At 34.8% G+C, this 27,113-nt stretch overlaps 1 long non-coding RNA gene across 9 annotated transcripts in view; it reads left to right on the forward strand.

Moving 5' to 3' along the window:
- The window catches only part of LOC146996594 (uncharacterized), a 269,877-nt gene that overhangs the window by 82,594 nt on the left and 160,170 nt on the right, over positions 1–27,113 (forward strand). For 5 of the 9 annotated variants that reach the window (XR_015042288.1, XR_015042290.1, XR_015042289.1 and 2 more), the window contains exon 3: positions 20,848–20,962. The exons of the other annotated variants lie outside the window; for them this stretch is intronic. This is a non-coding gene — a long non-coding RNA (uncharacterized LOC146996594). The remainder of the gene's footprint in view (positions 1–20,847; positions 20,963–27,113) is intronic. 9 annotated transcript variants of the gene reach the window in all.

Raw genomic sequence — 27,113 nt, forward strand, 5'->3', positions numbered from 1 at the left:
CTGCATATTCATATCCTTTCTTGGTTCCCACCCTGGGGGCGCTTGGAACCCACGTGAGTATACCATGACGTAGTGCTTGGAGACCAGATTGGTGGCCCGGTCTGTCTGACAATGTGTAAGTGACTTCGTTCTGCTGTCCGTGGTTGGGGCCCCTGCTGATGACTGATGTTTTTCATTTCTTCCAGGAATGGGACGTGGAATGGGAGTTGCTGAGTATACCTATTGACTCAGCTTAGTCTTGGCACGTCGGCTCGTCCAATAGGTTAGCAGCTCCTTGGATCGCCTCCAGGATTTGAGGGTTTTAATTAAGGCAGCCTCGAGCTAGCCAAGTGTACTAGACGCTCCTTCTGTCTAGTACACTGTCTCTTCATAGGAGACCCACCTATTAGGTGCCTCCATAACAAAGTGACCACCACCTCCGGCCTTAGTAGTTGCTAGCGCCTATAACGGTTAGTGCTCGCCATTGGAAATACAAAAGGTTTACAGCTATTGCGTTGCATTATTTGATTGTTCATTCGATCATAGCAAAACAAGCAAGGACCATCTACCTAAGAGGGGGGATGCCTTCGTAGAGAACGTTCTGAGGAAAGCTGATTCATATATTCGAGTTACATATGTTGAATACCATAATTCTCTTGCAGACAGCTTAATCTCCAGTATTCGAGGTCTGCTGGAGGTATTCCACGTTCTGCTGAGTATATTTTTGGGGCTGAGCGAAAGGTTTCTACGAACCTTTCATGCAAACTATTTTTTCTTCTTTTTAATAATACGCATGTGCTGTTGATACTGCTGCTATTTGCACTTCTTTGCTTTCTTCTTCTTTGATCTCTTTGACTTCTTGTTTCATAGATAATCATCAATGAACATTCAGTCTGAATGATGGTGACTAACTGCAGTCATTATCGGTTGCTTTTAAGACTAGTTCAAGTGTTATAAATTGATGTGTTATGACTAAATGTTATGAATTTATAGCGCCAGTCGCAAGGTGCCACTTCAGGTCTATTATCTTCAGAATACTTTAGATTTCTGCTTTCTTGCGTAAGCAAGAAGTACAGAAGGATTAGGCCTAATAATTCTTGTTATAAAACATTCTATCAATACTGTAAATAAATTATATATGTGTGTGCGTTGTTGCTGTGGTTTATCTTATTTGTCTGAGAGTAACATCAGAACAACCCCTCAAATACATCGTGACAAGGATATAAAGATTGTGCCTGTCGTTAGCAAGAGCCTTGAACACTATACAGGTGACAGTAAGACTTTGCCTAGTTCCGCCGCCAATTTTGATGGAGATTACCTCAGGAGGGGGAGGGGTCCGAGAGCCTCCCACCCCTCTTTTCCTATTAACAACCTCTCGAGAGGACTTTCGGCTCACCGCGTATTTAGAGTACCCCCATGCTGGACAGACACTATACATTTACAAACATGCATGCCTTCTCTAGGATTTGAAACCGTGTCCTTCAAAACGGCAGTCAGCGTCGCTAATCCCAGTTGGGTGGCATCAAGGGCATAGCGGGGACATCTGTTCCCGGGCGCAGCATCCAGGCGGCGCCGAATTGATGCTACGAAATTTTTTAATGAAATGTTTTCCTTTCATGGCACACAGAAAGGGGAGCTAATTCTTTCAGTTGTCCTTGCGCTGGAATCCTTGCTACGCCACTGGGTGGCATATGTGTGTGTTAACATCAGTTCATCATTTATGAGCACATCATTTACCTCTGGGCTAATACTTCTTGCCGAAACGAAACAGTATCGTAGTTACAACAACATTTAGTTCGATTCCTGTATTCGTGAAAGAATTGCTAGATGCATGATATCAGAGAGGTTCGATGTTCGTGTGTCCTTCTTCTCCCTCTCGCCGGCAAAATGTCCGTATACCTCCTGCCCGGGTAATGCTTTCATTAATGGGATAGCTAATGTGAGTCATCATCACTCACCATTCATTAACTATTCCTGACAAATGCTTGCGGAATTAATGTCAGTCCATTTTAAAGTAAAAGCATATTCTTCGAAATAGGCACAGCGTACGGAGGTTATATAGTATTTAGAGAGAGTTGCCTTCATGAAGGACTACGCTGTGGAAAACTTAGCTTTGTGCACGCAGAAAACTTCGAAAACGCTTAAGCATGGATTTCAAACATCCCCAAACATGGATTTCAGTACTGATCGGAACCACCAGAGCTCCGTAGTCTTAACCACTTGACCTCTGGTGGGCTAATATAAATATGCATTGCCAGATTAAATTGTGATCATAAAGAATGTCTTGTTAACAATAAATTAAGATGAGAAGCTCAGGAATGGAAACTGAATCGAAAAAAAGTCATATACTAAGCCGGAAATCTAATAAATCAAATTAAAAATAATTTTCAGTTTTTATTCAATGTGCAATAAATACTTGTACAGATATTATGAGTTTTACGACGTTTATAACTGCACTTTAATATCATGCAATTTCTTAAAAACTCATGGCGCCATCTACTGGCATATTATTCAACTATTTTTTTTCAAACCAGTTCTTTTTAATATGAATAGGTAAATGACGCATCCGGATTACTAAAACAGATAATTAAAAGACAGTAATTTAATGTTAAGTTCTATGGGAGGCTATATAAGTCATGAAATTTTGGTCGTGAAATAAGTCACTGTACTGAATGATTATTTAAATTACTGCCTTGAATTTTAAATAATTTATTCAAATGTCCCTCTTAAGTAAAACATTTCATTGCTGTTAAGATAAAGACAGCATAAGATAAAGTACAAAGTCCAAGTTTTAAACGGTTAATTACTTGATCGTTTCGAAAATCAGGCATTTTGCCCATTAGGTATTTCTTTTATTAGTTAATCAACATTACCAGATATATTTTCAAATAATTATAATTAAACGAATTTTTAATTTTCTAATGTAAAGTGTTTCTATTAAAAATGAAATATTTTACGACAGAGTCATGTATTCTCAGCGAAGCTCCGCATAAACGCGTGATTTATTTAAAGGGACGAAAGTAAGTTTAATTCATATGAAGAATAGAAATGTAGGAGGAGCAAAAACATTTCGGAAGAGCCCGTAAAAATTTAAATTATAGGCTTACAATAAAAACTATTCCTTTGCTTAATGTATATGCTATTATTTATTCCTTAATTTATGTTATGTTGAAATCTCAATCATGTAAAATAGGTAAAAATAAAATTTCATGAAACATTTTTTAAAAAGGGAAACGAAGCTTAAAGTTAACCAAGCTTTAGCATTATAACTAGCAGACCATATAAACCGCATTTTGAGTTAGCTTATTTAATCAAAATGCAATTCATATGGTAATAAATACTCAATTATGATCATATTAAACTACCGAAACATATAAATGAATGCTGAAAATAATTTCATACTTGAGATACCAGTTTAGCGCTTAAAAGCGGTTTTTGTTTATTCTTCATATGCGGGAAAAATTAGCATAATTGTTTCAGTTCACCAGAGTAAAGACTAAGTGTTTTTTAGTCCAAAGGTGAAGTAGCCCAGAAGGGCTATTAGTCTCAAAATGGCATTTTGTGGCGTTTCACTATAAACGGCGAATCATGTTTTAAATTGTTGCCACCAAATAGTATCGCCCTGTATTATATTTAAAGAAATTAAACAATCAAAAATCTGCATGAGTTTATGTATGTTTCTCACACTGTGAAAGCTACCAAGAGCCATCAAATTTTGAATAACGTAGTCCTCCATCCGAACATGGCTACCTGGAAGTCCGAATTTTAAATTTCCAATTTGTTTTATTATCTGTTTTTTTTTATTTTATAAAACTTTAACGAATTATTGATTAATAAACTGGACTCTTTCAAAGCGAGCAGTGGCAACACTGTATGGAAGGAAAAAATTATCTCCAGTGCTCGTGATCGTCTATCTGAAATTCTAAAGATATGCTGTTTTTAAATACTTCCTGCTTTTGGTGTTGAATCGAATTTTAAGTGGCATAAACGCCAAGAGCGTGATATTTAATAAATAAATTAAACACACAAAGCTTAATAATAAAAAGACAAAAAACAGTTTTTCAAAGCCATCTTAGTATACTGAACATTTATATAATAAACTGAAAACAAACAAACAAAACAAAAAAAAAAAAAAAAAAAAAAAAAAAAGGAGAACAGAAAAATGTATAGCAATACTTAATGCCGCATCTGGAACTCTAAACGTTTGCTGCTATGCTACTTTTGAAATTTTTCTAATTTTGCTGTTGGATTGCATATGGCATAAGTGCGAAGAAAATAATGCTTAATAATACAGTTCAAATGACCAAAAAAAAAAAAAAAAAAAAAAAAAAAAAGTAGGTTAAAAGTTAAAAACTTTAATAAACCTTTTTCGGGGAACCTTTAAAATTTGAAGCCTTTCAAAATTTCATTTTAAGAGTCTATTGTCAGTCATTAAATTACGACCCTTTTTTATTGAAATTTAATTTTAATATAGCTTTAAAAATTGCTTTACAAATGAACAAATCACATTTAGAAGTTTAGCGAAATTCAATTGCAACAGTAATATACAAATTCTTTTACAGCATTTTCAGAAACGCTTCAAAAGTAATTGTAAAGCACGGAAATTAGTGCAAAAATCTTTAAACTCTAAAGGCTAAAGTGATTATTTTTGTTTACTTATTTGTGTGAAAAATAAGAATTTGGAAAGCATCAAAATATTATTAAAATGTTAACACGGTTTTTACTTGTATTATAAAGTATTTCTCCCACTTCCCTAGCGTGCCTTCGTGGTGTAACGGTAGCACGCTGGGCCGGTATTCCAGAGGTCCGTGGTTCGATTCCAGGCGAAGGCGGTTGCATATTTTACATCTTTTCTGCTTCAAATCAACCTAATGACTCTACAGTATATGTCTTTTTTTCATTCATATGCAATTTACTAGTAGAAAAAACAAAATAGTTTACCGTTCATTTGCAATAACTTAGTTTTCTTTCTAGAGCTAGTTAATAAAAAAAGTTATTTTTATTATACAAATATAAAACTGTTTTCTGCTACAGACATAAGCGATAAAACATTTTTTAATTTCTATTTTTGAGTTTCTGGACCAAAGAATGAATGTTTTTCTGACAAATTTTTAGCAAGTCACAATCATAGTATTCAAATACAAGAGTTTTGTATCGTATAATACCTTCAAAGCAAATATCTGCCAGAAATGTTTTATTGGGCAGTTTAAAACCGTCCCGAAAGATAGAAAAATCGAACGCAATGAGGAAACGACACCACTTAGTCACGAACTGCTGACTCGACAACCCGTCGATAGCTTCGAAAATGCCCCAATTCGCTTAATGCACGTTCTTCGGCAATAACTCTACCCCGCGCGTTAATCTGCGAAATCTTTTGACACTAAAGACGTGACCATCGTTCGAGCGCGGGTTCACGACAATATGCCTCTCGCAAATAATGACAGTAAGTGATGAATTTTCCGGATCGAAAACAGGACATTGCTGATGAACCCACATTCCTCAGGAAAGAGGGCTTTTATGGATCCTGTTTATGGAGTGGCATAAATCGACCCAATCTATATTTATTAGGTAGGGGGGACATACTCATTCGTTATTAATCTTAAGATGTGATAGAGTCATTTTCAGTCTTTAAGAGTGCATCACAAAGTTAATACTGCGTTTGTATTATTATATGCTGCATAAATTTTCACGTGACCCTTCAGTTAAGTTACACTGAATTCATTCCAGATTTTTAGTCGTCCCCCCTAATGGCATGCCCACAGCCGACTTAGGCTTGGCCACTACTAATCTTCCATTTTGGTTACATTCGGCAGCGCCCAAATTATATAATGTATATATATATTTAAACAAATTTAAATTGAATTTTTAAAAAATACGTATAAAAGTAAAAAGGCAAATTTAAAATTTAAACAAATTTAAATTTAAATTTTAAAAAATGCGTATAAAAGTAAAAAAGCAAATTTAAATCCTAAAAAAAGGAAAACGTTTGTAAATGGTGCATTTTTTGCTTTAAAAATGATTGAATTATGTTCTGATCTTCCGATTAAGGTTTTTGTGCCTTTAGTTAACCTGCATGCAATAATTGAGGAATTATCAACAGTTTGAAAGCTTTTCAGTGCGGCTAAGCCTAATTTTTGTTTAGCATGGCAGCCATATTTGTTTAAATTTGAAAGTTAACAGAATAGCGGATTTGTTGCCAAACTGGAGAAACTAACTACGCAACAGCAAAGTAACGTCTTCTTTTATTATTGCTAATTAAATTATGCTTAATTCATTCTGGAATTATCATTTAAGTTATTAGCTTGTTGAGTAGAAACTGTAATTTTATTTATAAAAATTGGTTTTTTAATTGTTTTAACTGTAATTGGTGTTTTAAGTTTTTCTATATCTTTGTCGCCGAAGTGTCGCTATGGTAAATAAATATAGTGAACTTTAAAGAGTGCATTTATTCTATTGTGGTTTATGCGCCATCGACGAAGTAATTTTAATTCAAAATTCGTTAAGTGTTAATTTAATATGTGTAAGTGAAATGCAAGAAAACTGCGTATTATTTCCGTACAAGGAATTCATATTGTGTACACATCCGATTCTTTTTATCTGATACTGAAGTGACTTTTTACTAATTTTTAGCAAATATCCTTGATTATCGGTCAAACTAATTACTGCGAAATTCGATCTTCGTACTATCCAATAGTTTGAAAGTAGCCTTGCAAGTGAATTATTCGGAATCTATGGGATAACTGAACGAGTTTTGGCAACTTTCCTGAAACAGAATGATAGGCCTGTCACAGTCGTGACCATAAGACGGGTAATATAGATGGAATTTTTAATTACGATTGTATAAACTGACTTGAATTCTACAGATTACAGAAAGTTGTTTTATATTCAGAGAAGCAATTGTTTTGATTTACTATCTTTCGTTTCTTAATTAAGAAGTAAAACAGGCATATAAAAATACTTTGCAGTGTTGTACACGGCTTTAGTAGAAAAGTTAAAATTTTCAGTTATCACAGTACTTATTTATTGCGACAAAAAAAAAAAAAAAAAAAAAAAAAAAAAAAAAATAGTGGATCATTTACAGAAGAATTACGACGGAAGACCTAACTCATAACGTAGAAATTGTTGTATAAAAAATATTATATTAACTTAATTTAAATCTTCTGAGACAATTTTGGATTAAAATTCCGTCATTTTTAGCAGCCCACCCCCATGATTTTACTTTTATTCGCACATGAACAAAACTGTGCCGCATAAAGTAGATGTAATTTACAGAACATTCCATAAAGTCGCCAAATGCTAGGAGTTTTCTGCAACGGAAGAAAAGCGAAACGTGTCTCACGAACATATAAGTAGACACAAATATAGTGTACAAGCAATGGGAGCTAGAAAATTACTCACACAAGAGAATGCTAATGCCAACTGCTTACCATTTTGGCAAAGCTGCGGTTTTCCTTGAATATACGTATAATGTAAGGTTTAAAATGTAATTAGTTTCAAAACCTAAGGTTATAAGATATTTCTCTCACCTTCTTGGCGAACCTTCATGGTGTATTGATTTGCACACTGGGCCGGAATTCCAGAGGTCCGTGGTTCGATTCCCGGCGAAGGCGTTGCTAATTTTTCATCTCTCCGGCTTTTACAATTAACGTAATGACAAGGTTTTACAAAGCAGGTTAGCATTAAAACAGCTTATGTGAACTCCCGGAAGCGATAGCTATTTGCAGACGTCAAAGTGAGATCTTTCGAGAAGTGTTGTTTGAGAAGGATGTTGAATCATTCCAGCGAGGAAAATGTCGACGTACGTTTCATGGGACTATAGTATCGAAAGAGGCACAAATCCTGTACCGGAAGACATATCTGAATTGAAGTTGGTTCTGCAATATCCCTTTCCAAGCAATGGACGCCAACAGAACATGTATTGTATAGGATTTGTGGTAAGCAATGGTAGATACCACCGTGCTGAGTGAAAACTAATGATAGAATAACTTTCTTCAAGTGTTCAGTTCAGATTATGGACTTGGTTGAGACATTTCACAAACAAGTTCATCTGTTGAGACTCTTTATTTAGTGCATTTGCCGATAGAAGAAGATGAACCGGAGAATAAGATAGGTAGCGAATGCTTGGAGAACCCCTTCTTGTACCACAAGCATTCATTCAGGCCATTGGTGACCACCATCGGGTCATTGACTACGTCAGGTCCTGTCTGTCACAGACGCCGGAGGACAACAATGTAAATTCAGGTATGTCCCTCAGGTACAAGCTCCATGTCTCCTTCACATTATCGTTGGCTGGCCCGTCTTCATGTACTTCTCGTGGAAATGGTTAATATTCTGATATTTTCAAAATATCTCATGGTGACGTTATCATGTGTCCACTTTTTCTGCCAACTATCATGCAGCCGGTTTACGTCGATACAGTTTTGTTGTCCTTTATATATTGACGCAAATTTACATTTCAAACGTTAGCTCTCATATCCAGGAAAAGAAAAAAACGCAGAGCTCTCGCACGGTGCAAGCAACACAGCTTCCGAGTTCTTTTTTCCTACATCTTCAACGTAAATTACACTTACCTCCCTTCCGTTCTTCATTTGGCAGCTTTATCTTGCTTATGTTTTCATTTGTTTCATTTTTATCTTATGTTTTCATTCGGCAGCTTTATCTTGTTGTTTTCACTTGTTTCGTTTTTATCTTGTGTTTTGCATACGGCAGCTTTATCTTGCTTATGTTTTTCATTTTATCTTATGTTTTACGTTTGTTTCATTTTTATCTTATGTTTTTCATTTGGAAGCTTTATCTTGCTTTCAGTTGTAGAATTTACTCTCGGTCTTTGACAACTTTATTCTCGGATACCATATAGACACATACTCTATCAATCTCTCTCTCTATATATATATGCATATATAATTACAAAACAATTTTTTAAAAACATAATATAATAATGCCTAGTATTTTCGTACGTTAAGTTGCTGAAAAATTATCAGTATATATATATGTAATATATTTTGGTAGGCAGACACAGGACTGACAAAGTTTGACGATATAACTACATCAAATTCCGAGTGTGGTTGTGGCTGAATAGAAGGCTGAAAAATGACGACAAAGAGGGATTTAGCTTTTAAGATTCCACATCTTTATTCCATTCTCGCCGCAGATCCTTTTTCCATTACATGAAATTCTCCAAGTTACACATTCACTAGTGATTTGAACTAAGTAAGATTAAATTTAGACTTTCTACGTCATAACTGTTCTAACGAAGGAAGCCGGATGGGAAGAGCAACAGAAAAGTTCTGGTAGCAGCAGTAAAAAAAAGCACCCTGACGAAAAATGGCGTGAACTCTGTATTTATACTAGCCGTTTAATAACATGCCTGGATGTTCTCGAAAGTACTGGTCTAGGGCAAAATTCTGAAATTGCGGAAAGTTAATTATAGGCAGTCTGTTCGCCTAGAGCAAAGCCATCCTATTTTTTATATTTTACACACACACACACACACATATATATATATATATATAAACACTTATGCAAATACACTCTTTCTCCCTTTACATAAATATATAAAATAAATAAATATATTATATATTTATTTTATATATTAAACATTCTTTCTCCCTTTACATAAATATATAAGTTAAGTAAATATATATATATATATATATATATATATATGTATATAGCAAAAAACTTAGAACCAATTTTTCACAAAGACCATAAATTGAAATTCATAAGTAATAAATTTCAAATAATCCTATAAATGCAAAAACGAATTTAATAAATGTTGACCCCAAAACACTTCAGACAAACTTCAAGTACAACTCCAATACCTCAATTAAAAAAAATCAGTGAAATTTAAAGAAAAAAGAGCATAACAGGATATCATCAAATTCAGTGCCATTTTGTCAGAAGGAGGACTATTTAAATTAACTGAAATCTCTTTTCCGCAAAACTCCTTGCATTTCTGTATCCAGAATTAGGCGATGAACCATTTCAATGTATTTTAATTATAATAATTCACCTTTAAAATTCTGGCCCCTTTTTGTGGAAGAGATTTCAATTTACTTCAGTATTCTTCCACCTGCCGAAGGGGTACTGAAGTTGATTGAATTCCTCTTCTATTATGTTCTGTTGTCTTTAAATTTCATTAATTTTTTGAATTGGGGTATTGCTTGTTTGAAGTATTTTGGTTTTAACATTTATTAAATTGTTTTTTACATTTATAGGATTATTTTAAATTTATTACTTATGAATTTCAATTTTTGGTCTTTCTGAAAAATTGGCTCTAAAATTCTTACCTTATGTTCTATATATATATATATATAATGCATCTGAATTTAAATGATATTGTAGATTAGTTCGAGAATTAAATATTTTATACGTTTGCACATTTTTTTAAAAATTATTTTGGCTTTTTTCTTTTTTTAGGATTTAAATTTGCTTTTTTTACTTTTATACGTATTTGTTAAAAATTAAATTTTAATTTGTTTAAATTTATATATATATATATATAAAGAGCAAAAGAAAGAAAGTATTTCTGTAGGTGTATATACATGTTTTTCTTCTTTCAGATTTCATTTAGAAATACGTAAAGTTTATTAAAGAGTAAGAAATTATATATATACTGATAGCTCTCTAAAAACTACTTAAAAATACAAATTTAGATATCTAATGTATAGAGATTATTGATTCACATTATTAAAAGGAGGTGGGGAAATAAAAATTACACTTCGTATATAAAAATAAGAATATCAATTAAAATCGAATTTTCTGGGTAATGTGTTTTCAGATATAAACATGGAACCCTAAGTACGGAATCAACCTTATGATTTGGTATATGAAGACTCTTCAAATTTCCATTTATACAAGAAAAAGTGCTTGGAGCTTCTGCCCAACCAAATACCTTTCAAGATAAATTAAAGGAGTTTTTGGAAACTAGTCGAGTGCTTTTTATAAGAGGCAAAGCATTGTTCAACTTTTTATTTTTGCAATTTTAATTAGTATCCTTTCGCATTCGATTGTACTCTCAAGTGGCAACATCTCGCCCTAATGAATAACAACATTAGAACTGAAACAACTAAAAAAAAAAAAAAAAATGGGAAGAAAAAACTACCAGCACAAGAGCACTTGTAGAATGAGACAAACAAGAAAGAAAAACGTCCAAAAAAAGCAAACAGCTCATCGAAGCAGAGAAAAACAGATAAGGAAAAAAAAACATCTCATTTCTCAGCGCCGGAAGCTACAATAGATGAGCTACTTTCATAGCTTCATTTCTTGCTCCCTTTTAAAGGCCTGTAGGTTTTTTTTTTTTTTTTTTTCTGATATTTTTCATTTCCCAGCTTGATGATCCTCATCCTCGTGACACAAACTGGAACATTTCCTTATGGATTAGGTTGGGGACAAAAAGTTGCCTAACAATTTCCATGACAAATAGTATATTAAGGCAACGGCAAAAGCAATTCTTTCCCACGATGAATAATTTTATTTTTGCTATTATGTCGCGCAGAAATTCTGGATTCCTCTTTTGTCTCCTTGACAAGTTTGATGTTCGCCATATACTGTGAAAGAAATGCATTCTTATAAGCTGTTAATGGCATATCATGCATCAAGAACTGTCACATACGCTGTGGGATACTTTATGGTCTCAGAAGTCACGCGACTCATAAGTTAAGAAATTGATCACGTTTATAGTTGCAACTTAAAACCACCTCAGCAGAAATTCAAGAAATATATTCACAAAAAATAAGAGAAGTTAGTTACCGATATTTGTTGTCTAAACTGTCACGACTGACATTGACTAAGGAAAATAAATAAGGTTCTTATGTCATATATTTATTTCTTAGAAAAAACAATCTAATGTGTGCACCACGTGACTTCCTTGTACGGAATATTAAATTCAAGCATTTTTTCTTGCATTTTATTTAAACTTATTTCCTCGAATTTCATTAGACATATAATTAATTCTCATTCAATTGATTCAGCTCTCATCTCGCGGCAAAAATACATAAAAACTCAAAATATTTTCATAAAAAATTGAAAAAAATTTAAAAAAAAAAGTTAAACACCAAATACGGTCAAAACAATTAAAAGAAAACAATTTTTACAATTAAAATTACAGTTTCCGTGACAAAACAAGTAATTTGGCCAGCGGGAAAGAAGGCAGATTTTCTGGTGCATAAAACTAAAAGTTTCCGTTTGATCCCAGTCGGCAAAAAGACACTGAAGTTACAAAGAGACTTAATTCACTATTTTGCTAAGTTTGAAATGTAAACAAATAGGGCTACTATGGTATTAAAAAAAATTAGGCTTAGACGCACTCAAACAAATTTTTAATTGTTGATAATTCTACAACTGTTGCATGCATATTAACTAAAGGCATAAAAGCTCGAAGATAAGAAAAACATAAATTAATCATTCTTAAAGAAAAAAATGCACAGAGCCGAGTAACGGAGTGGGTATCTGTCTATCTATTTGGTGCGGCCGATTTCAACCAAAGTAGGAGGTGCACATCTACACGTTATAGCAGTCCTATGTACAAAATTTCAACATTCTAAGGCTACTCGTTTTTTGAGTTATGCGAGATACATACATGCGTACGTATGTTCAGACGCCACGAAAAAATATCTTCAGAATTCATTTTAAATCAGTTCTATAATTTTTTGTGGGAAAAGAGTCATTTAGTCTGTTCTCATGTACAAATGCCACGCAAAAACATCTTTAAATTGCATTCGATAGTGGTCAAAATGGATATTTTCCTTGAAATTTGATACCCGAAATTTTTCGCGATTACAATACTTCCTTTACTTTATAGTTGGAAGTATGAATAAGTGAAGATTGCGTATTAAATCTGCTCAGTTTTTAACCTCTTTGTAGATTTAAAGAATACGAAAAGCGCACCTTTTTCGTTTCATTTTGTATTAGGTCAATTATAATATAGATAAATTACACGCTAGATTTAAGAATAAAATGGCGTAATGATTTTTTACTTCCTTATACGAAGTAAAAAGGAAGTACTGTACTAGTGAAAAGTTTCAGGCAGCATATTTCAACGACTATATCCATTTTGAATTTCAATTTATTATTTCAATTATCGAATGCAATTTAACGATGTTTTTTCATGATATATGTACGTAAGGACAGAATAAAAGACTCGTTTCCTTCAAAAAAATTATAAAACTACTTTAAAATTAATTCTGAAGTGAATTGTTGGTGGCATCTGTACGAACGTATCTCGCAAAACTCAAAAACGAGTAGCCTCAGAACGTTGAAATTTGTGCACTTCGTATTTTGGTTGCAATCGGCCGCACCAAGCGTATATAAATATATTTATATACATATAAACTCTGTTACCCGACTCAGTGATCTCAGTTTCTTTACTCTTATATGTTTGTAAAATGTATATTTTTTGCTTTAAAAATGATTGAATTATGTTGTCTGTATCTTCCGGTTAAGGTTTTTATACCTTTAGTAAATCTGTATGCAATATTTTTTTGAATTATCAACAATTTTAAAGTTAAGTGCCGCTAAGCCTAATAATTTTCTTGATGGCGGCCATTGCTTGTTTACATTTGAAACAGCAGACTAGTGGATTTGCTGCCAATCTAGAGAAACTTAGCTTCGCAACAACAAAGATAACGCCTTGATTTATTATTTGCAATTAAATCAATCTTAATCCTTAATTTACTATGTAATTTTTAATATAGATATTTTGAGTTTTTATGTATTTTTGCCTTGTCGCGAAATGAGAACTGAATTAATTGAATGAGAAATACTCAATCGTCTGTGAAAAACTGTTTCCTTTTTGTTTTGTTTGCTTAATTTCTTTTATACATCATTCTAGATTTATTATTATTATAGTATTTGAATAGAACATGTGGCAACGATTAGATAATTCTGTTCTTTAAATGATATAAATGTTGTGCATTATAGAGTTATAATATGAACAAAATATAATAGTGTTAAGTGAATCTAGCGTCAGAGTGTCGCTATGGTAAACAAATACTAGAGTGAATTTTAAAGAATGCATTTATTCTATTGGGGTTTATGCGCTGTCGGCGAAGTAGATTTAATTCAATCCAATAAGTTTAAATGAAATGCAAGAAAAAATGCGTATAATTTAATATTCCGTAGAAACTTTCCGTTTTGTGCTCCGAAAAATCAGCCTTCTTGCCCGCTGGCCGATTGATTGTTTTTTGCGTAGACACTCTAATTTTAATTGTAAAAACTGTTTCGTTAATTGTTTTAACTGTATTTGGTGTTTTATATTTTTCAATTTTTAATAAAGATATTTTGAGGTTTTATATATTTTTGCCTTGCCGCGGAGTGAGACCTGAGTTAATTGAATAAGAAATAGCTGACGAAATTCGAGGAAATAAGTTTAAACGAAATGCAGCAAAAAGTGAGTATAATTTAATATTCTCTATAAGGGGGCATGCGTTGTCCACATTAGATTTTTTAAAATTGGTTTGCAATCTGAGATTTGTATTATAGTAAACCCCGTAAATATTAAAGAAGTATATCGCCTTTATTAATTATTTATGTGTAGTGTACTACCATAAAATACGAGTTAATAAGGAGAATGAATTTAGAATTCATAATTAAAGAAATCGAACACGACATATTAAGCAATATGAAGTGCGAAACTGGAAAAAATTATAAATATCCAGTCAATACTCAGAGGTGTATAAATTAGACCCCTGAAATGTATTAATTTATCCAAATATACATAAATTTCTCTGATTTACATGTTAACTTATTTGTTGCCACGTGAAGGACCTTAACCAATACAATATTTAAGACGTCAACCAATTGTATTTGCTCTGTATGGAGGGATTTAATGTTAACCTCGGGCAGTAAATGGATTTACTTTAGTGCCACTAACTAGTAACCTTCCTTCCTTAGAACGTGGATACACTGTTAAATGTATTTCATGTCGTTAAACTTCCTACTCTAACCCTCGCCAACTAGTTCCTACTTGGTTGTTACTTCATGTTACACTCGAAACCATTTCAAGTGCCTTTAATTTAGAATTAAACAACGTGCTCTGAATTAGACGAATCGGCTTTAAGTTGCATTATTAGTGCATTACTTCTAATTCAATGTTTGGGGATTATGGAATTATATTTAAACTCTTTTTTATTTACGTAATTTTTAAACGCGGTTATTTAAGTGTATTATTTAGTTATGTGATTATTTTGAAACTCTTTTTTTATTTACGTAATTTCTAAAGACGGTTGTTTAAGTGTATTATTTATTTATGTGATTATTTTGAAACTCTTTTTTATTTACGAAATTTTTAAAGACGGTTATTTAAGTGTATTATTTAGTTTAGCGACCCAACTAAAGTGAATCCATGAGAAAATAGCTGCGTCTGTTTCTGGTTGCCAATTTTTGTGTTTGTATAGTTCAATATGTGCTTCATAAGTATTTTGTGCCAATGAACGCTGTGCATCAACAAAGTATTTATGATCACAGATAGTGCTGTAACTTTATGATTGCATGTTGCAGTTATTAAAATCCTATTATATAAAATTTTGTCTTCAAAATCAAGAATCATAGTGTTTCATCATATTTCACTATCAGTCACCACCAGCATATAGAGCCCCCCCATGGGGAATGGGAGGCAAGGTATAATACAATCATGTAAGAAAATGTGTCTTGAATTATGAAACTAAATAAATTTAATACGTGCATAATACGGTAAGGTATAATACAGTATATAAAGACAATATGTCTTAAATTATTAAAATAAATAAATTTAATACGGGTATATTACTGCAAGGTATAATGCGGTCATGTAAAGAAATATGTCTTGAATTATTAAACTAAATAAATTTAATATGAGCATAATACGGTAAGGTATAATACAGTATATAAAGACAATATGTCTTAAATTATTAAAATAAATAAATTTAATACGGGCATAATACGGCAAGGTATAATTCAGTCATGTAAAGAAAATATATCTTGACGGCGAAACGTCCCGACAACGAAATATCCCAACGGCGAAACAGCACGGTGAAATGGCGACAGCGAAAAGCCATAGACCCCCTCTCCAAGAGACCTATAGACGGATGGTTAATGGTAGTAAACTAACAAGTCACCTGTATTTAAAGTTAAACAGAAATATATCACACAAATGAAATTCGTTGGCCCCCGCTGATTTGTCTAAATTGCTGGAAGGTCTACACAGTTAAGGGCCGTTCCCACTGTGGTTTATCTGAGCTAACGGAGACAACTGTTGTAGCCGACCCATCTCGAAAATAATTTTTTTTCTCATAGGGCAGCAAGTTGAAAAATCTGAACTGCAGCATAGCGGACCTAGTGGATACACGGACTTGACTCAGTTAGCTCAAACAAACCTTAGCGGGAACAGCTCTTTACAGTAACATAGGATCGGATACAGTTCCATATCGAACAATTATAATGTCATAAGAAAAGTAAACTCAGTGGAGGAACAGGCCTAGTGGGCCACTGCCTGCAGTGCCCCTAAATCTCTTTTCTTCACGTTGGGCCCCGGAGTGCATCAGCATATGGCTTGGCCAAGTGGTCAACTTTTCGCAGGATCCCCGGTGTTTAGTCCCCAAGCGAACTTGGTACTCATTTTATTGACCCGTTCAAGGTATGAAAGGCTGAGTCAACCTTGCTCAGCAAGGAGATCGAACCCCTGACCTGTGGTGCAGCTGCGCGACGAGCCAGTCACTTCGCTACCGGACGGTCAATTATAATTATCATAAAGTAAGAGTATTTGCGCTGTCCTTTCCTTTAAACTTGTTATGATTTAATATTTTAAAGTACCGTTGTAGGGTTTTCCTTATTTTGCATAACACATTTAATTTAAGTTTTCCTGTTCTCAACTACTCAACTTCCCCTCACATTCTCTCTCCAGAATGTAAATTTAAAGTTAAATGAAGTGCTGTTCATACGTGTGATTATCTCGGTTTATTCAGAGCGTGTTTCGCTAGCCAAGCGCACGTTTCGTTGTTATCTCGTGGCCACGCTAATAAGCCTCTTGGCCTTATCAGTTTAGTATCACGCCGGTTAGATTTCTGTGAGTCCACCCCTTAGGCGTAATTTTGAAGTGCGTTCTTGCACTCGTTTTTTTATTTGTCAGATTTGATTTGTAGTATAGTCTACGTTTAGTTAAGTGAATGGTGTTTTGTAACGCACGAAGTCCGTGCTTTTCTGTTAAATTAGTTTGATTTTATAAAGGGGGATTTTGCACCCTTCTTCTGTGCTGGTATTTAATTCACGCCTGTGCGAGAATTCGCCAGGTTCATTATAGGATCTAAGTTAGTGTATGTGAAAAACTAGAGACAGATCTTACACCGTACATCATTTTGTATACTCTGTACTGACGAGTAAAACGAAATGGTTTATTTTAAACCTTTATCTAAGTTTCTATTTATTGCACTTAAGAAGTAAGACGGGGCAATAAGTTGTCTATCTGTTTTTACGGTTCTAAGAGTTAACTTTTTAAGCAATGCGCGGACATTTTTAACGAAACTGATTGACATTCACTTTACGAATAGGAAAAACCACGGGAAGGATTTTTATCATACTGTGGGAGAGTCAAAATATTAAAAACTTAACTTCAACATAATTATTCAGACAAAATGTGTTGCAGGTATCATCTCTTCATTTTTATCCCTCTGCTAATAAAGTCTGGTTACTGAATTCTATTCTACCTGCATTGTGCTAATGACATTTTAAGCAAACAATTGCTTTTTTCCCTCCTTCGGATAATAAAAGCCATAAACAAAAGTATTTCTAAAGTACCTTCTGTTGCATGAGATAAGAAGACACTCATTTTTTTCTAACTAATTAACATGGAATGCATATTAAGAAACACCAAAAGGAAAAGATAACGTAGTACTCCTCTTTCATAGCTGAAAGCTCCTGTAAGGAGCAGGAGTATAAAAACTCCTGAACTGCATATGGCTTTGTTAATTGAAAAATAATTTGTTGAAAGCTCAAACCACTGAGTTTTAGAAAGTAAAGACATATCTGAAAGTGGAGAACAACAATCGAACAAAAGACCTTGAAACAATTCAGGCTTTAATGCTGCATCAAGTGCGAAGGTCTGGAATACTGCCCAGCTTACTCGCTAATGATTCAGTAGTTCTTAAATTTTTCAAGAAAATAGTTGAACCTTTTCAATTAATAAAGCAAGAACTCGAAAAGAATTTAAACAAATCCTCCTCAGAAAATATTTTTTTTTTCCAGGGGGGTTCTTTTAGAGCCACTAAAGCGTAAATAAAAGATGTGGAAGTTTAAGAATCTGTAATCTTACATTTTAGTGTTTTTCGCAGGAGGGTGAAAATGTTGTGATTGATTTGTGCTTTTGTTTTTTGGCGTAGAAGATTTTTTGCCTTTTGTTGCGATCTGAAAGGGTATGTTGAGAAATTTAGCATAATATATTCCCTTATAGATAATTAATTATTAATAACTGGAACATTTATTTATAATGTAGAAAACGTGCGATTAAAAAAGTTGTTTTATACAATAAGCTTTCATTTAAAGTGGATACAATAATTAATAAACTAAAAGGGGGGAAATAATTTATCGTATAGTCTAATGGGAATAATAGGTTAAATAATCCTATTTACAAAATTTATCTACAATTTTGTATCGCGAATAATACTCATGTCCATAAATTAAGGATAATTCGGAGTCACGCGGAAATCGAACTCTAAAATAAATATATCACCTGTAAAATCACTACACACATCTTCAAGAATCATATGCAAATTTCAGGAAGTAACCAGATGACACCGATGGTACGTCACAATGACGAGAGTGTAAGAAAGTGATATATAAGAAATACAGGCAAAGAAGTAAAACTGTTCGCAGGCGCTTTATAAGCATTTCAGTGCAATAACCGAATAGTTATGACACAAAGGACGCATTTGGATGATTTTTTACGTGGTAGAATTATCGGCCGTCTGGAATGTGGGCGTACCCAACTGGAAGTGTTGACAAACTTGGAATTGCCCAGAGTGTCATCTCCAGGCTTTGGCAACGATTCCAAGATGATGGTAATGTGAGTAGACGTTACAGCACAGGTCGCCCCAGAGTTACAACGCCGAATGAGGACCGGTATTTGGCAGTTACTGCCAAAAGAAACAGGCGGAGCACAGCGTCAGACTTGTCTCGTCAGCTCTCTTCAGCCACTGGTACGACAATTTCAAGGCAGACCGTGTACAGACGTTTAGGGCAGATTGGTCTATATGCTCGTAGACCTGCCAGATGCGTTCCACTTACTGAAACTCACTGTCGAATGCGGTTAGCCTGGAGTAGAGAGCATGCATTTTGGACACCGCAACAGCGGGCTTATGTGATGTTTTTCGACGAGTCCAGGTTTAGCTTGCAGTCTGATTCTCGCCGGACTTTCATATGGAGAGCTCCAGGTACCCGTTACCACCAAGAAAACATTATTGAACGACACCGTTACAGTGGTGCAGGAGTGCTCGTTTGGGGTGGAATTATTCTGGGTTCCAGAACTGACCTGCATGTTCAAATCGGAACCATGACAAGCCAAATCTATCGGGACGTCATTCTGTACGTTTGTTTCGGGGCGGCATGGGCGCACAATTTGTCTTTATAGATGAGAAGGCCCGTCCTCACCGTGCAAACATCGTAAGCGAATGCCTTCAATCGGAGGATATCACCCGTATGGACTGGCCAGCATTCTCACCGGACTTGAATCCAGTAGAGCACGTGTAGGACATGCTTGGCCGACGAGTTGCAGCCGGTCAACCTCCTCCTACATGTCTACCGGAACTTCGGAGAGCATTGCGTTTTGAGTGGTGTAATATCCCCCAAGACCAGATCGATAATTTGATATTCAGCATGCCTAGGCGTTGTACGGACTGTATTGCATCAACTGGGAGACATACAATGTATTAACAATCATACCAACCATGTAATATTGGTTTTTTCTAAATAGGTTTTTTTTTGTAATTTGCTCCAAGGAGAAAAATTCGCTAATTTTTTTAATAATATCAAACATATAGCATCTTTTTTTGCTCTTTACCTTTTGTTTAATAAATAAGCTTTACAAATAAGTCAAATTTGTTTTCCTTCTAACGCTTCCTTTGCCTGATTTTGCATTATACTTAATTTATGGACATGAGTGTAGATGAAAAACTATTACCGCTGATATAGTTGACAATACAATGCAACTAAATTAATACATTTTGTTATTTAGGCGACTCTCTCTTTTATTATTCGCGATGTAAATTTGTACATAAATTTTGTAAATAGAATTATGTAACCTATTACTCGCATTAAATTAAATGATACATTATTTTTCTTCTTTTAATGTGTTAATTCTCTTACCTATTTTTTTAAAGAAAGCTTATTTTATAAAAACAGTTTTCTTAATTAATTTTATTTTCTGTTTCTACTTCCTTGTACGACGTAAAAAAATTATTGTAGTCACGAAAAGTTCCGGGTTTTACATTTCAATGAAAATATCCATTTTTACAGCTATAGAATGCAATTTAACTCTTTGGGACATGATGTGCCTAGTCCGCGCACACCTTAAAATTTCCTTCTGTAGCGCACAGAAAAATTGAATGAAAAAGGATTTATAGGTTACTATAGGTCACTCTGAACTTTCTTTGTTTATAGTAGATGGCAGCCCAAGACAAACCAGTCCATGCATTTAACCATGTTTAGTTTTTTAAAGACCGTCATTTTTCAAAGAAACCCTGCGGATTTTTTCTTTTCTTTTCTTTTCTTTTTTTTTTCGCGCGTGTGTGTGTATATAAAAGGAGTTTCAAAAGAAATTTCTATGTTATTTTCTTGGCTGCATGCTAATCGCCTTATTGTATATTAGTTTTAAATTTTTACCTTAAAATCTTGCCTAAAAAGGAACAGCGACCATCAAGGTGTGCTCAGAATGGGTTCACTGAGAGACTAGGACAAGATCAAAACCTGTATCTTTGTTTCTCTGCAGCTCATCGGTCAGCTCATTCAGAACAGAAAGGTGAGTCCACATCTCTTTTTCATTTCCTGTTTCTCTCTTTTTTCTTTTTCCTGTTTTTTTTGGGGGGAGGAGAGGTTTGGTTATCAACTAAGAAATTGTTGGGGTGATTTTTCTGAGGGTCAGGGATAATTTTATCAGTTAGCTGTTTGGTTTTATCTTTTTCTCTTTCGCTTTCGTCCAAAGAAGTTTTGTTAGCGCTACACTTAATAGTTTTAACTTGTAGACGTTTATTTGATTTTATTTTATACTTTATAATTTCAAATTTTAGATATAATATTAGCTTATTTTTTTCGGTATTTTAATTATTTTTCAAATGGATCGGAGAGGGCTGACCATTTCTGAAGCACTGAAAGTGCTACACGAATTGCTTTCAGATAGTGAATCTGATACGGATCCCGGTACGTGGGCGAAACATGTAATATAGGATTTTGCATTTTCAAATGTGGTGTCGCTTTCTTCGAAAAGTACCACCATGAAAAAATTAATGAAAGTGTAAATTTGAATATAAATAATGTAAATATCATATACCCAAGTTACTTTTTTTTTCATTCATACGCATTTAATCATAATATTACCAAGAAGAGCTTTTTTAGGGGGTGTACGGTCTATCATAAGAAAAGCTTTCGCCAGTTAGTCTGCAGCTGTCTGTTGCCGTAGAAAAGAGCCTTGACCCATTTTCCGTAGGGTGTCTTGAATGATAACTCTTTTCCTCTCGACCAACAATCGCCAAAAACAAAATAACAATAAAGCAACCTTTGGTCAGTATTGTTAAGAAGGAAAGCTTGGCAGCAGCAGGAGTGGCTCCCTCTGAACGAAAAGGGACACAACTGCGCATGCGTGAAATATCTGTTGCCAAAAAGCGTCGAAGCTGATGTCGAAGTTCGAACAGGTTCGACGGTCACGTTTATCAAGAGTTTAAAGCTGAGTGACTCCATTTTTCCCCCCTACATATTGACAGATATAAAATCAGACATCAAACTGCGATATGGATAATACAAATTCGACTAGTAAAGCAAAAAAGCACGAAAATTTGAGTTTAAATTATCGCGAAAAGTCAAAGAACGATTCATCTTAACTCGTATTCCTCAATTTCCTGTACACGTGGCGAAGGTGGAAAATTTCGGCCAGGTACATCACAAAGGGGGAAATTCTCGCCAACATGTTCCGTCGCCAAATACCTTGGCGAATTGTCTCTCTTCTTTCTTGCGGCGTAGAAGACAAACTGGCTTACATTACGTCTATGGAGCCTTTTTTTCTTTACATAGACTTTCTTTCGCCTTGGTTCGGCCCTACTTGAAATGAACTAACCCTGTTGCTATAGCGACCGCCACCCGTCAGACACTGTGGCGTGAGCTCTTCTTCCCGTAGACAGACAGTAGAGTAGCAGACCTCTCCATGGCACACCCTAGGTAATTCTAAATCTGCTACGGTATTCAGAATATAGTGTTTTTTAATCGTAGGCAAAATTCCTTGTTCTTTTACTCGCTTCCCAGCAATGCTCATTTCAACACTCTTTTAGAAATTCTATTCATTCAGGGGTTAACAATGTTTTGGCGTGATATCTGTACGTAAGGACAGAACTCTTTTTCCCCCAAACGAGTTATAAAACTGATTTAAAATAGATTCAGAAGAGATTTTTTCGTGGCGTCTGTAGGTACATACGTATATATGTATGTATCTCGCATAACTCAAAAATGAGTAGCCTCAGAACGTTAAAATTTTGTATAAAGACTGCTATAATATGTAGTTGAGCACCTCCCGTTTTGGTTACAATCAGCCGCACCAAAAGTACTTATATATAAGTGTATATATATATATAAATATAAATGCACAATTTACATCATATAAGAATAAAAATACTGACCTCACCGAGCGGAGTAATAGTATATATATAAAGTTCTTTATGTGCGGCTAAGCCTAATTTTTTTTTACCATAGCAGTCACATGTTTTTATATTTGAAACTTAGCAGAATAGTAAATTAAGTCTTTCTGCACCTTGAGTGTCTTTTTGCCGAGTGGGACCAAAAGGAAATCTTTTGTGTAACGAAAAATCTGCCTTCTTGCCTGCTATGCGAATTGTTTGTTTCTGTTTAGAAACTGTAGTTTAATTGTAAAAATTGTTTTTTTTTAATTGTTTAAAGTGTGTCTGTTATTTTATGTTTTTCTATATCTTTAAATTTTAATGATGATATTTTGAGCTTTTATGTAATTTTGCCTTGCCGCGAAGTGAGACCTGAATTAATTGAATGAGAAATATATCTTTAATGATATTCGAGGAAATAAGTTTTAAATGAAATGAGTGAAAAAATGCGCACAATTTAATATTCCGTATAAAGAAGTCATGGGGTAAACATATCAGATTCTTTTATCTCAGTTAATAGCTATCAATGATGAGAATTATAATCAATATTAAAACACAGATTATAAGAAATACATTGCTACGAAATGTACAGGCGCGGCAAGATGGCTTCCCCGCAAAGCAGGTTTAGGTTTGCCATAAAATGGCAAGGAAAGGCAAGGTTGCCACATTCGGCGAGAAATCACCCATTTGGCGAAAAAATTGACGATATGCCATAGACGGATGGAGAACCTTCTGGAACGAATTCTTACCGGTTTAGCCCAGAATGTTCTCGAACACAAGCCGAAAGCTATATAAACGCTGCTGGTCCGCAGTCAGGGAGTGTCTCGCACAGAGTGCGAGATAGTTAGTCCCGAGGTAGTCAGTCGCCGATCGAGTTGACAGCCGGAGAGCGAGTGCCGAGTGGGTCCTCGAGTGCATCGAATTGTCTCTTAGTGTATCGCGGTTAGTGCATTGTCGGGAGAGAGAGAGTGTTGAGCTCCGGAACGGCTGAACCAAAGAGTTGAGTGCTGTGCTCTGTGTGTCGTCGAGTGCATCGTCGAGTTGTAGCATGGAGAGTCTCGAGAGTACGTGGGTTCCGAGAATGACCAAGCAGAGTGGGGATCTGTACTCTCGTGCTTTGCAGTGAAGCTGTCTCCACCGTTATATCCTGATAACTTGAAGGCTGTGTCACTGATTGTTTCAGCGAGTGTATAGTAGATCTTCCACTACTGTAAAACGTGACTTTGGAGCTGTGCTGATAATACTGGCTAAAAAGTGTGTTTCGATACTTCATCAAGTATTGTCGTAATTCACTCCAAATCTACAAATCCCATACGAACGTGAAGGAAGAAAATAACGCAACAACTGACGTGATAGGATATACCTTTTAGTCGGAACACCTTGGCACTCTATTACACTGAAATTACATGTCGTATTACAGGACAAATACATTCATTATCTGTTAGTTAACCTATCGTCAACAATGAACCATCATTGTTAAAAATTGACATTTGAAACCATCATTGCTTAAAAAATACCATTGTTAAACCATCATTGTTAGAAATTGACTTTTGAAACCATCATTGTTTACAAAACTCATTGTTAAAGAAAACATCATTGTTTTAAAAAAACTATCATTGTTGTTTGAAAAACTCGTTGTTAAAAATTGACATTTGAAACCATCATTGTTAAAAACTTGTAGAGACATTAGGTATTTTGGAAGCAGGCAAGAGGAAAAAATTAGCAACGTCTTCGTCGAGAATCTAACCACGGATCTCTGGAATACGCGCCCAGCGTGCAGACTACCACACCACGAAGGTGGGAGAAATACCTTATAAACTAACAATGAACTATCATTGTTAAAAACCGACAATTGCTATTATCGACCATATATTAAGCTCAAAGCCTTTTTTATGATTGAAAAGAAATTAAATTTTTAAATATCTGTTTTACTTGTGTTGTTATGCTTAGATATGAATGAATCATAAAGAAATACAGTGTAAACAAACTTGATTATATTCGGACTTTAGTGGAAATACCCGAGACTCATACTCGAATTTTTATAACTTTCTTTAAGGAAAAAAAATGCATTTCACTTTTGTTATGTAAAAGAAAACGCAGTGAATCAAGTCACGTATTTTAGTCTTCGTCTTTATATAAAGATATAATCAACTTCGGAAAAAAAGATAATTTTTATATTGCTTATTCATACAGTAGCTTAAAATCTCTTTAATAGGGTTTCTCTTCTTTAAATAAGGCTAAAAGTCTTTGATAAGTCTTACCGGTCTTAACCGGTCGATTAAAATTTTGAATTTTATTGCTTAGTTAATAAAAGTCACATATAATTTTTAATTTAAGAAAATGTGAAAGCAGAAAAACAACGATCTCAAATCCTAATACATTCATTCTACTTAGCAAATAATAAAGAAATCTTTATGTAACAAAGAGCAAAATGAAAACAGTACACAATAATGAAAGAACTCATAAGAAACAGAAGAAATTAAATAATGCAGAATGAAATTCATTTTTACTGCAGATCCATGGAATATCTTCGTGTTACGGAACGATAATACTCGAAAATTAAATTTTTAACCATTAAATTAGAAAAAAAGATGGAGCTATCATAACTTCTTATTACCAAATAAAAAGAAAGTTAATTAAAATTTGAAATTCTGTTATCGTATTCGAGTGTGTCTCATTTGTAGTTTTTATTCCAAACATCCAAGTATTACACTATTGGTTTTATTCCGGAATGCAAGACGGGTTACAGAACATAATCCACAAAACAAATTAAGTTGTCTCGTGTTTTCATTGTAGCTGAAATGATCGCTGTAACTTAAAAGTATTAATTCCGTCATTTTCGAATCTTCCTCTTTTCTGGCAGACATGTGGGTCATATACGAGATGCGGGTACATGTTTTCTTCCTATACTTTTATCTTTTACTCCAGCTCATTAATTTAGATAACGTGCTCTAATGCTTTTAAATCCCCCCCATGAAAATATTATTTGATCAATGAAAGACACATATATACATATCATTTAGATTTGAATCTAGGAAGACTGATGAAAACGGATTAAGAATTCCTAATAGCATAGAAAATTAAAAAAAAAAAATTTTTTTTGATCTTGTTGATTTAATATACTTTTAAGCCAAATTCTCAGATTTCTTTATCTCTGAACTATAATGTTATGAACTTGCTAGAGTGGCCATTCAATTAAGAATATAAATTATGCCTGCTATCTTATACTGGTGATATCCAACAGTTATATATTGTTACGTTTAATTTTCTTCACGGGTTCTTGAAGATTTGCAGTGAATAACGACGACACTTGATAAAGCATCGAAACACCCTTTTTTTAGCCAATATTAATCAGGACAGCTCCAAAACACTTTTACAGTCGTCGAAGATCTACTATAAATACGCTGGAACAATCAGCGACACAGCCTTCACACTGTCAGGCAATAACGGTGGAGACAGCTTCACTGAAAAGCACCAGAGTACAGCTCCCGACTCTGCTCGGTCGTTCTCGGACCTCCACGTACTCTCGCAACTCTCCATGCTACAACTCGCAATGCACTCGACGACACACAGAGCACAGTTCCCGACTCTTCGGTTCAATCGTTCCTTGAGCTTAACACACTCTCTCGACGATGCACTAACCGCGATAAGAGACTCTTCGATGCACTCGACGACCCACTCGGCACTCGGTGGCCGGCTGTCAACTCGATCGACTCTGCACGAACTAACTTGATGAGAGACACTGCACTATCTCGCGCTTTAGACAAGGCACTAACTGACTGCGGACCAGCAGGGTTTATATAGCTTTCGGCTTGTGTTCGAGAACATTATGGGCTAAACCGGTAAGAATTTGTTCCAGAAGGTTCTCTATCCGCCCATGGCATATCGCCAATTTTGTCGCCAAATGGGCGATTTCTCGCCAAATATGGCAACCTTGCCATTTGATGGCAACCCTAAACCTGCTTTGCGGGGAAGCTATCTTACCGCGCCTAGACATTTCGTAACAATATGGATAAGAATACTGAATAGTAGTAGCTCTTCGGGGTTTGTTCCAGAAAAACGCGCACAGTTTCCTATGCTTTCAGTGGTTGTTCTCAAGCACGACACGCTTTCCTTTCGAAAGATATCTACAGGAACGTTTAAAAAAACCAGACCTTATTAACAAAGCGGGCCCACCAGGTGCCGCGCGCTAAACCCATTTAACACCGGTTGTGCCTCCCAACAGGGGTAGTGGTTAGCGATGCTAACTGACGGACCGAAGGGTCCGAGTTCGTTGGATTCCCTGAGAAG

Source organism: Stegodyphus dumicola, chromosome 7 (assembly GCF_044657685.1).
Source record: "Stegodyphus dumicola isolate Sdum_Otavi_A_Nest chromosome 7, ASM4465768v1".
Taxonomy (NCBI): Eukaryota; Metazoa; Arthropoda; class Arachnida; order Araneae; family Eresidae; genus Stegodyphus; species Stegodyphus dumicola.